At 54.2% G+C, this 9,456-nt stretch overlaps 1 protein-coding gene across 3 annotated transcripts in view; it reads right to left on the reverse strand.

Annotated features, from left to right (window-relative positions):
- Positions 1-7,681, reverse strand: part of CD82 (CD82 molecule) — a 43,648-nt gene extending 35,967 nt beyond the window's left edge. The window contains exon 1 of one of the 3 annotated variants that reach the window (XM_074852519.1): positions 7,619-7,681. The gene's annotated coding sequence lies outside the window, so the exon portion shown is untranslated. Of the gene's footprint in view, positions 1-564; positions 584-7,315; positions 7,436-7,618 lie in introns of those variants that run through there. The other 2 variants (XM_074852518.1, XM_074852521.1) reach the window with 2 other exon arrangements.
- Positions 7,682-9,456: the final 1,775 nt, after the last annotated feature.

Consider the following 9,456-nt stretch of genomic DNA (forward strand, 5'->3'; position numbering starts at 1 on the left):
CACCGCTGCACAGGCCGCTCCTCCTGACAGCAAACACCCTGTGGCCGGGGCTGTCTCTCTTCTGGGCAAACAAGAGGTGACTGTTTAGGTTCCCATGGGACAACACCAGGTGCACAGCCATCTACTTGTATACACACTGGTAGGTCTTGCTCGTAGCTTACAGCTTGAGCTAGGAAGAGGTGTCCCATCTGCCTGAAGCTACGCAAAGCAGGAACTTACTGTTTTACTACAGGATCAAGTCTAAACCACCGCCACGACAGCCGCAACACGATAGACTGGGAATGAATGCAGAAACACCCAGGCTCTGAGACCACCACTGCAGCATCAAATCAAAGGAGCCTTTGAGGTCTTGGACTCAGGCATTAAAGCAGCTTGCTGTTCCTCAAATAGCGCTCCCTTGAAATAGCCTCTTCTGCCGAGGCAGCAGCCAGTTCGATGCTGCTTTTGACGCTAAGGAATTTCCACGCAGTTTTGGCAGCAGCATTGTGGTCACCTCAGTTTCATCGCGGGAAATCACGAGTCACAACACCTCCCCAGGAAGCGGGGGCGAGAGGAAACTCTTACCTGTCAGGTCCCCTTACATCAGGCAGGGGAGGCAGCAGCAGCCACAGGCGTCACTTCCCACCCCTTGGCAGCAGGCACAACTACTTCCATCTCAGCTGCACTCAGACAAGGCATTATCCCCCTTGGAGGGGAGGGACCCGCCAAGCCCTGAGCAGAGGGAGAAGCCACCTCCTGCAGTAAGTCCCACAGAGGGGCTAGGGTTTGCTCACAAGGCTGACCTGCCCCACAGGGCTCCACTCCCCATCACCACCAGCCCCCAGGGACCTCCGTTGTACCCACAGGGTCTCACCCGTCCCCTCCCACCCCCCGACTCCTGTGCAGCATCCCCAGGGAGGTGCAGTGAACCCTTTGAGTGTAGGAGAAGGGCTGTGCCTTTACCACGTTTCACATGGCTCACCAGGGCTTCTCCACACCACAGTGGTCTAGCACTGTCCTGCACAGCAGCTACTGAGCAGAAGTCATCTTTAATTAAAAGAGCTTCCTTTGGGAATAGGCAGATTTACTGCACAATTCTGAGGGCTCTTTAGTTATTCCATGTGCAGTGTCTCTGCAAACCTGCATTAGAAAGGGACCTGAATGCAAAGAAGAGCCCAGCAGCTTCTCAGGCTGTTGGGAAAGTACATCCAGGCAGCTGGGTTCTCTCTGGTTGGGTTTCCCCCCTCCACCCACCCAAAAAGACTTCAGAGATGAGCATAATTAGAACAGCTGCCTGCCTTTTAAGCCCCAGTTTCTTCAAGCATCCAGCATAGATGCTGCAAAATAGTTCCCATCTCTGCTTGGCCAGTACAAAATTCAAGGTAGCAGCAGGGGGGAAACAGCCTTGCTAACCTGCAGGTCAGCAGCCTCCACAATCCCGGTCAGCACAGTATTCTGGATTCACGCTTTTGTACGAGCAGGGAGCCTAGCTCCACGATCACAAGACACGGAAGAATGGGAGCGAGGGGACAGGAGACGGAGTTTACTTAGTAAAGCACACTGGGAAGTTGAGGACATTCCAGCAAAGCCACTCAAGACTGACTCATCACCGGCAGCTTCAGTCCCCGCTGACACACACGGCAAACACATGACCGGCTCCACAGCGGTCAAGGGGACGCTTTGATTGCGCCACACCACCAGCATGAAACAAGCCCCGGAACCAACGCACAATTATAACTGCAGTACTAGAGACGGTGTCCTACCACGCCAGCCAGAACAGCACCCTTTTATGCAAAGATACTCTACAAATTATTCAGATACAACAAGCAGAATGGAGAGGAGCAGAGCAGACTTCATGGTGTCTTTCAAAAGCAGGTATGTCAGCTCTGGGGAGCAAAGTCCAAAAAAACACTTGATACTGACATCACTGAATATAGAGCTTCTCCTCAATTTCTGTCCACACGTACTCCAAGTAATGTTAAGCAAACCACTTGCAGGACCAAGAAGAAATCAGAAGAAAATCAGGTAGGAAGAGAATAAGACATTCCCAACACAGATATTTTTGCCTCTAAGACTGAAGCACCTAGAAACTGAAATGCCATGAAAGGTACAGAAACTTCCCTGGAAAGGTCTAACTGGAGCACTGAGTCATTCTGGGCAACAGCAGAGCTCCTCTAGTTAATTTGGGCTTCACAATTCATTCCCAACCCAACTGCTCATCATCTATCACAGGAGACATGCCAGCTCCAGGCGTTTAGGATTTGCACATTCTTATATTATGGGATGAGGGCCGCAGGCCTTGCAGTCCCAGCCAGGTGCTGAGATGTCACCTCCCACCTGCCTCGCGTGCCGCTCCTGAAGCCCTGCACCAATGCAGCACAGCACGATCCCACAGCACCCCGACGCAGAAAACACCGACCGGCAGCTCACTGGAACCTGTGCCAGTCCGGTACACTGGCCCAAGCAAAATCAGGGTCCTGGAGTGGGTTGCTTTTTAAAACTAGACAGACAATTTGCTGCATGAAGCCCTTCCTGTAGAGGCAGGAGCTGAGGGCATCGAGCTCCCGTGTGGTTCCTTGACCCCATCCTGGCCAGTGCACAGAAACCTCACGGATCGCAGAGGCAGAGGCCAAAGGGAGGTGCTGGTTCCAGTGACCGGAACCCCTTCTCCAGGGCAGCTCTGCGGAACAGCCTCCTTCATTCCCAACAGGTAAAACTACTTCACAGCAATTTTGGGCCCCACTATGCAAATCCCTGTAAGCTAGTTCCTCACCCTCCCCTTTCCCAAACTGCCTCCATGGCAAAAGATGGGGGGCAGCAGCAGAAGGGACCAGGGGGAGTCCCTGACTCCAGCTGTGGGAAGGTCAGCTCAGCTCAAGGTACACGGCTGCAGCTCTGACAGCTCATCCCTCCTCTTCTTGTGTATGAGAGACCTCCCTCTGACTGAAGCAGAATTATTTTTATCTGCAAGGGGAACTCTCCATTATATAACTTCAAATCTCTGGGCTGCTGGATATCCCGCCCCAGATGAGCATTTCACCCGTACACATGGCCATGGGATTATCATCATACTGGAAGAGATCAGTGATCTGCTTATATCCCAGCAACAATTTTGCAGTAAAGGGTAAAGTGCTTTCGTGACGCACCTGTTTGCTCAAGGCTGCACTGCAGAGAAACTAAAACAGCAGCCTAGCAGCATCCTTAACAAATACCACCAGTCCTTTGCTCATGTGCAAGGCTCCTGGTGGCACAGGAGAGCTGGCCCTTTCCCAGCTCCTGAGCTCTTTAAAGACAGACAGGCCACTTACCTCAGCAAGTTACAGAAATTAAGTACGTCCACCGGACTTTGATTTGACTTGCTTTTAAATGGTGTTGTCCCAGTTCTGAAGCTCCACCAAGGAGACAAAAGAACTAGAGCAATGAGCCAGACAGCCCATGCATGTGCTTCTTCCCCCAGGAGAAAGCCTGCCTTCGCCTAGTGTCCTTCCCTTTCTCCCCTGTATGTAATTTGGATGAGCCCTGAACCACCCAGCTTCCCTGGCCCTGCTGTGTCTGAGAGGACACACGCTTGGGCACTGAGCCAGCACTCTCCGATCCCCATCACCATCCCAACAGGCTACTGTTTTATTCCCTTTTTCTGCTGTCATCTACCGGGCAGACCCTTTCGCAGAGCTGCCCACAGTAACGCCTCATCTTCCAGAAAATTAGCTCGCTCTGAATCTGTCAGCGCATGCAAGTAATGTTTTAAGCTATCTCCAGAACACAGTTCCTTGTGCTTCACTTATCTCCCTGCCTAGGTTCAAGTCAGCCACTAACTGCTTCAGTGTTTCCAAGCCCCGACAGCCCAGAGAGCTTTCAGCAAACAGGCTCCACCACAGCCGACCAACCGTCAAGGAACTGCTGGCTGTGCCTCCCACATTATTCCTTTTACCACGCCAAGAGAGAGGCTGTAATTTTTAGCCTTTCCTCCGTTTCATTCCCTCTTGAAGAATACAGACAAGCCAGGAAGAGACAGAGGTGGTTAGGTAACAACTGCAGCTCATTACACAGCTCCTAAAGGGAAGGTGGCTCAGGCAGCCCCCTTCACGCACATGTCATTAATCATTTGCCCGTGGAAAGCTCCGATCCCACATTCCTCCAACAGAAGTGTCAGTGCAAGAGCATTTTATTTCTTAGCCCATCAAAGCTGACAACCATGGGGCAGGGGGCAAAGTTCCTGGGCTCAGCTCATCCTTTGCTTTGCGTAAGGACTCCAGATCCCAGGACGTCATGATCCATGTTCAGAGACAAATGAAGGCAGGGAAGGAGAAGAAGGGGATGCAGATGTGGTGCTCCTATTTTAGAGAGGGGAAGTTAAAGTGCTGTAGGGCGAGGGCCAGAGTTCCTGGCAGTAAGAAGTTCATTTTGATGAAGACACGTTTTTCCAAAGAGGAAACTTGAGGAAGAAGTGCAAGAACTGAGGCTCCGATCATCCCTTCTCACACAGGCCCACTGGAAGCGTTGCTACCTCCCCTGGTGTTCCAAGCCACTCAGCCGTAGCCTGAGCCCTCCTAGACCCACGCCAGCACCTCCCACTCACCAGCGAGCAGAAACAGACCAGGAAGAGTGTGGCTGCCACGCAGCAATAATTACCACTTCAGATAGCACGGGGCATGGTCCACCTCCCAGCATCACCCTGGCTTTCCCGTAACAGATCCTGTGGCACCAGTGCAGAAGGTCCTTGTGGCAGCACCTTTGGCCCCTGGTGCATGCTTCCTGCTGTAACAGTGCCAGCAGGCACCGAGAACCACGGCCGTGGTTTGAGTTGGAAAGTGCCTCAGGGCCTCTGGTTACCAGAGGTCTGCAAAACTCCAACCAGCACCTCTCCAATTTAAACATGTACTGGATGAATGCCTACAGTCCTGGACCATCTCCTGCTGCCTTACAGCTGTGACACAAGGACCCGGATAGACACGAGAGGGATAAAACCTTTCCTCAGCTACAGTCAGATGAGGAATTTCATACTAACTGCCCCCTGCACTTCATGGAGTTTAAAGCAGGGAGTGGCTGGGGTAGCAGAGGCAGGAAACATCCATGAAGCTGTGGGAAAGCCTCGTTAGAGCATCACCTTACAGTTGTGGGTCACACAACACCTGCCTGTCCCCCGAGAACTAAAATAGAGACAATAACAGGAATGAAGAGTCCTGATGAGCCACATCATTAAAGCTGCTAAATGCTCTTAAGGGAGAAGCTTCCATGCATCAGGACAGAGATCACCCGCGGGGAGAGCTTTCTCCAGGCACTGAGCTTGTGTCTTGCTCTATTTCTGTCGCATGCGGGTAAGAAGAAGCTGAGTGATCGCTGCAAGACTTCATTCAGCCACCCCTGTTGTGCTGCACAGGGACAAGGATGTTGGCCCAGCGGTCCCCAGAGCTCTCAGCAAGGACAGAGAAGCCCAGACCAAGAGAGGTTCAGGCCCAGAGAGGCTCCACAGAGTGAAGCTATTTTGGAAGAAAGATCCTTCTATGAAAGGTGTTAAATGAAAGGATGCTAGGAGTGAAGAGAGACTACTCAATTCCCTGAGCCACTCCAAAGCCACACGTTGGCTTGCAGGGCAGTTGGCAAAGGTCCTTTTCACCCATGTGGCAGCCCAACATGGAGCAAGTGCCCGTAGATTAGTTGGGGTTTTTTTAAGCACAGCTGTAGGTGTGGGAGTTCTTGCTCCAGCCAAAGGACCAGAAACAAACATGAATGTTAAAGACGACCCCACTGCAGCAACCACAAAGGGGTCCTGTGGTGGGACACTGGCAGGACTGCCACCGCCCATGCAGTGACACTGCAGACCAGGTCACTGACCACACCACCAGTGCCCTTCTCCCACACTAACACCTTCTTCCCACTTAGTGCTTGTGAAGTATTTAGTAAGATCTGAGTAATTTGTCATTTTTACAGCTTGTTTGTCATATGCTTATTTTGACATCAGCACACCACGGAGACTGCTCCTCTCACTAGACTCTTCCATCTAGATTTTCAGAGCAGTATTTCCACACTGGGACCTCGTGGTCCACAAAAAGGATCCCAGACACATGTTTCTGCTCAACAGTTCTCACGCAGTGAGCAAGCTTCACGGCAGCAGGCTCACACCTCAAGCTTTGGAGAGGATTTTTCTCAAGCCCAAGGTGCCTGAGCAAGTTAAAAAAAAAAAAAGTCTTTCATGGAAAGGAAGTATCACTGATGGCAGATTTCCAACAGTACTCTCCAACTTGTACACCCTCGCTTGCACAGAAGCACACGGGTGTTTTCAGAAGCTACACATGGAGAGGCCTCACCAGCGCTGGGCTACGTCCCCGTGAACCTCTGTCGCCAGCAGCAGCACAAACATCTCCAAGAGCTGCTCTCCTCCCCAGCCGAGGACACTGCAGCAGGACACTCCATCCCTCCCTCGCACAGCGAGTAAAGTTTGAAGCTCTCATCTCATGCAGAAGATGGAAATGCTAAAGCTGGTCCAAGACATAGGAACACTTCATCCTGAACTAGCTTTACGGATTACCGAAGCCAACATTTAGATTCCAGGATGGCTGGGTTCCCCCCCCCCCCCGCCCAGCTCTTTTTTTTTTTTGTACCGAGTGCTCCATTTTATGTTAAAGCATACACAGCAGAGCTTTTATGCTCTGGGGCTGAAATGGCATGTCTGGCTTGTAACAAGCCCTTATCCCCGTATCAACAGATTTGTTAACAGTCACACTGCAATACAATTCACAGCCAACATCTGCCCAGCTGTTGAAACACAAGCACTGCTCTGAACTCTTTCACTGGGATCTTAAGAGGGATGGGGGAAAAAAATAAGATACAGCAGGCTGGGCCAGTACCAGCTGTTTGTGGTCGAAATGGGGGTAAGATTGCTACAGAGGCATCTAACCTCCACCTCAGAAATCAATCCCGGCGGCGACTCGCCAAGGACCGGAGCCCTGCCCAGCCGCTCGGCCCACAGCCGGGGCACACCAGCCTGCCCACTGCACCTGATGATTTATTTGATTTTTATTATTTTTAGGCCATATACCAGCTACACAAGAGGCTCAAACCTCACCCACCAATTTCAGTTTGACCGGGCATACGCAGAGGCGGTTTTCCCACCCCTCCACCCGGGGAAGGGGCTGCACTAACCGCCGCGGGCGCTGCCGCCCCGCCGGGCCCGAGGCAGCTGCTCCCCGCCGGCAGCCCCCGGGGAGCCCCCGCCGCCGGTTGCGGCCCCCCGACCCCGCACCGAGACCCCCCGGGCTGAGGGGAGCGGGGCCGCGGGGCCCCAGCGCGGGCAGCGCCGCCCCTCGCCCGCTGCCGCCGGGCGCAGGGCACCTACCTGCTCGGCTCGGCTCCCGCTCCCGCTCCCCGCCGATGTGGCCGCGGCTCTGCGCTGGGGCGGGCGGAGCCGGCGGCTGCGCTGAGCCGGCCCCGAGGTGGGCCACCGCCCGCCCACCGCCCCCGCCCGGCCCCCGCCGGGGACGCCGCGGAGCCGCGGCCTCTCGCCGGGCGGCGCTGCGGGGCCCAGGCCCGGCCGGCCCGGGAGCGGCTCCGCGCCCGCCCGCGGCTCCCCAGCGCACCCCGTCGCTGCCTGCGGGGGGCCCAGCCCCTCGCTCGGCCGCCGCGCCCCGTTGATACTCACTCCTCGCACCCAGGGACACGCTTTTCCACTCCCCGGGGCGTTTCTAGGCCGCTGCCTGCTCCTGCAGGCGCACGCCGTGGCTCTCTGCCCAGCCAAAGCGAGGCCTGATGACCCACCCAAAGATTTTTCCAATGGGCAGTTTTGCTGCCCCGATGAACCCTGTCAACATCAGCAGGGCTGCCGCATTGTTCCCCGTCCAAACCCCGTTAAGCCCTTTTTTGCCCCAGCCCTGACCGCAGCGTGACGGCGGCGCGGGCTCGCGTGCTGCGGCCGCCGCCGGCTCTGCTGACCAGTGTCATCGCATTGTTTCCCCGGGCTCCCCCGTTTTGTGTCGTGTATCTGCTGCGCGCAGCAGGCAGCGAGCTCGCCAGGCCGGCTCTTTGTTCTCGGCGTGTGACATAAGTAGCCCGATGGCATCCCGCCTCTCCTCTCCTGGCAGAACTGAAATAAAAGTAATAGTGACACGGCAATCTAATAGTAACAATAGTGCGATCCTCTCCAAATCCTCATTTCAAAGGTACTAAAACCCAATCAGGCAAGCCAGTCCTAGAACGAGGGAAGGCCAGGAGGTCCGTCACCCTTCTGAGGAGCAGTATTCACAGAACCACAGAATCATCGAGGTTGGAAAAGCCCTTGAAGCTCCTCCAGTCCAACCGTGAACCTCACCCTGACCGTTCCCAACTCCACCAGATCCCTCAGCGCTGGCTCAACCCGACTCTTCAACCCCTCCAGGGATGGGGACTCCCCCCCTGCCCTGGGCAGCCCATTCCAACGCCCAACAACCCCTTCTGCAAAGAAATCCTTCCTAAGAGCCAGTCTGACCCTGCCCTGGCGCAGCTTGAGGCCATTCCCTCTTGTCCTATTGCTTGTTACTTGGTTAAAGAGACTCATCCCCAGCTCTCTGCAGCTTCATGGTTTCCACTGCCCTGGCAGGAGGAACAGCAAGCTCACGCAGCTCAAGGTCCCGGTCCTCATTCCTGAGGCAGCAAAAACCAGTTTGGCCTTTGTGCTGAGACACGTGTACCATGGCCACCTTGGTCTGTCCTTACAAGATGCCTCTCAGTCATCTTGCTGTGCCTGCAGTGTGATTCCTCACTATGCCACTGGACATCGAAGAAAAGATTTTTAAAGGTCCTTTCCTATGCTGTGCCTTATTCACTGCCTTCACTTGGTTTTCATTCTTGCATTTAGAGCCTCATGAAGTCCAAACCTTTCCCCTCTTCTCTTCCTCCGGTACCAGGATTAAACGCATCCTTCTCCCGTTTTGCAGGGTGCTCAGCAGCCTTCCCACTAGCCTCTGTATTATCCCGCAGACATCTTACATCATGGGCAGGATGAGCATGTGGTCGCGTAATGGGCAGACACAGGTCACATAACCAGTCCTCCTTCGTGCGTCTTGGATACGGTGAGACAGGAGGGGCTGTGGGAGGGGGCTGCGCCTCGAGGGCAGGTTCGCTGAGTGCCAGCAGCCCTGGGCTGCGTCCGCTGCAGCTGGCATGTGGGGTGGGCCTGGGAGGGGCGGCTGAAGTGCAGGTGCAGAAGCAGAACAGGGACGGTAAGGTGGAAGTGAAAGGACTGGCTCTGCACAGGGGCTTTTGGAGGTGTGGTCTCGTCACTCCTATTTCTGCAGCGATCCATGGCCTGCAAATTGTCTCATAAACCTAACTTTGCTCAGGCTCCTCTCTCTTACCAAAAGAGTTGTAAAGTCAGTTATTAGTGTCTAAGATGAGGACAGATTTTGCATCAGAATTATTTGGGGCAGTATCTGAAAACTCTTTTACAACCGGTTTTGGGGACTAAATGCCTCTGGAAATCCACTCCAGCACCTCATATCAAGA

Source organism: Strix uralensis, chromosome 29 (genome assembly GCF_047716275.1).
Source record: "Strix uralensis isolate ZFMK-TIS-50842 chromosome 29, bStrUra1, whole genome shotgun sequence".
Classification (NCBI taxonomy): domain Eukaryota; kingdom Metazoa; phylum Chordata; class Aves; order Strigiformes; family Strigidae; genus Strix; species Strix uralensis.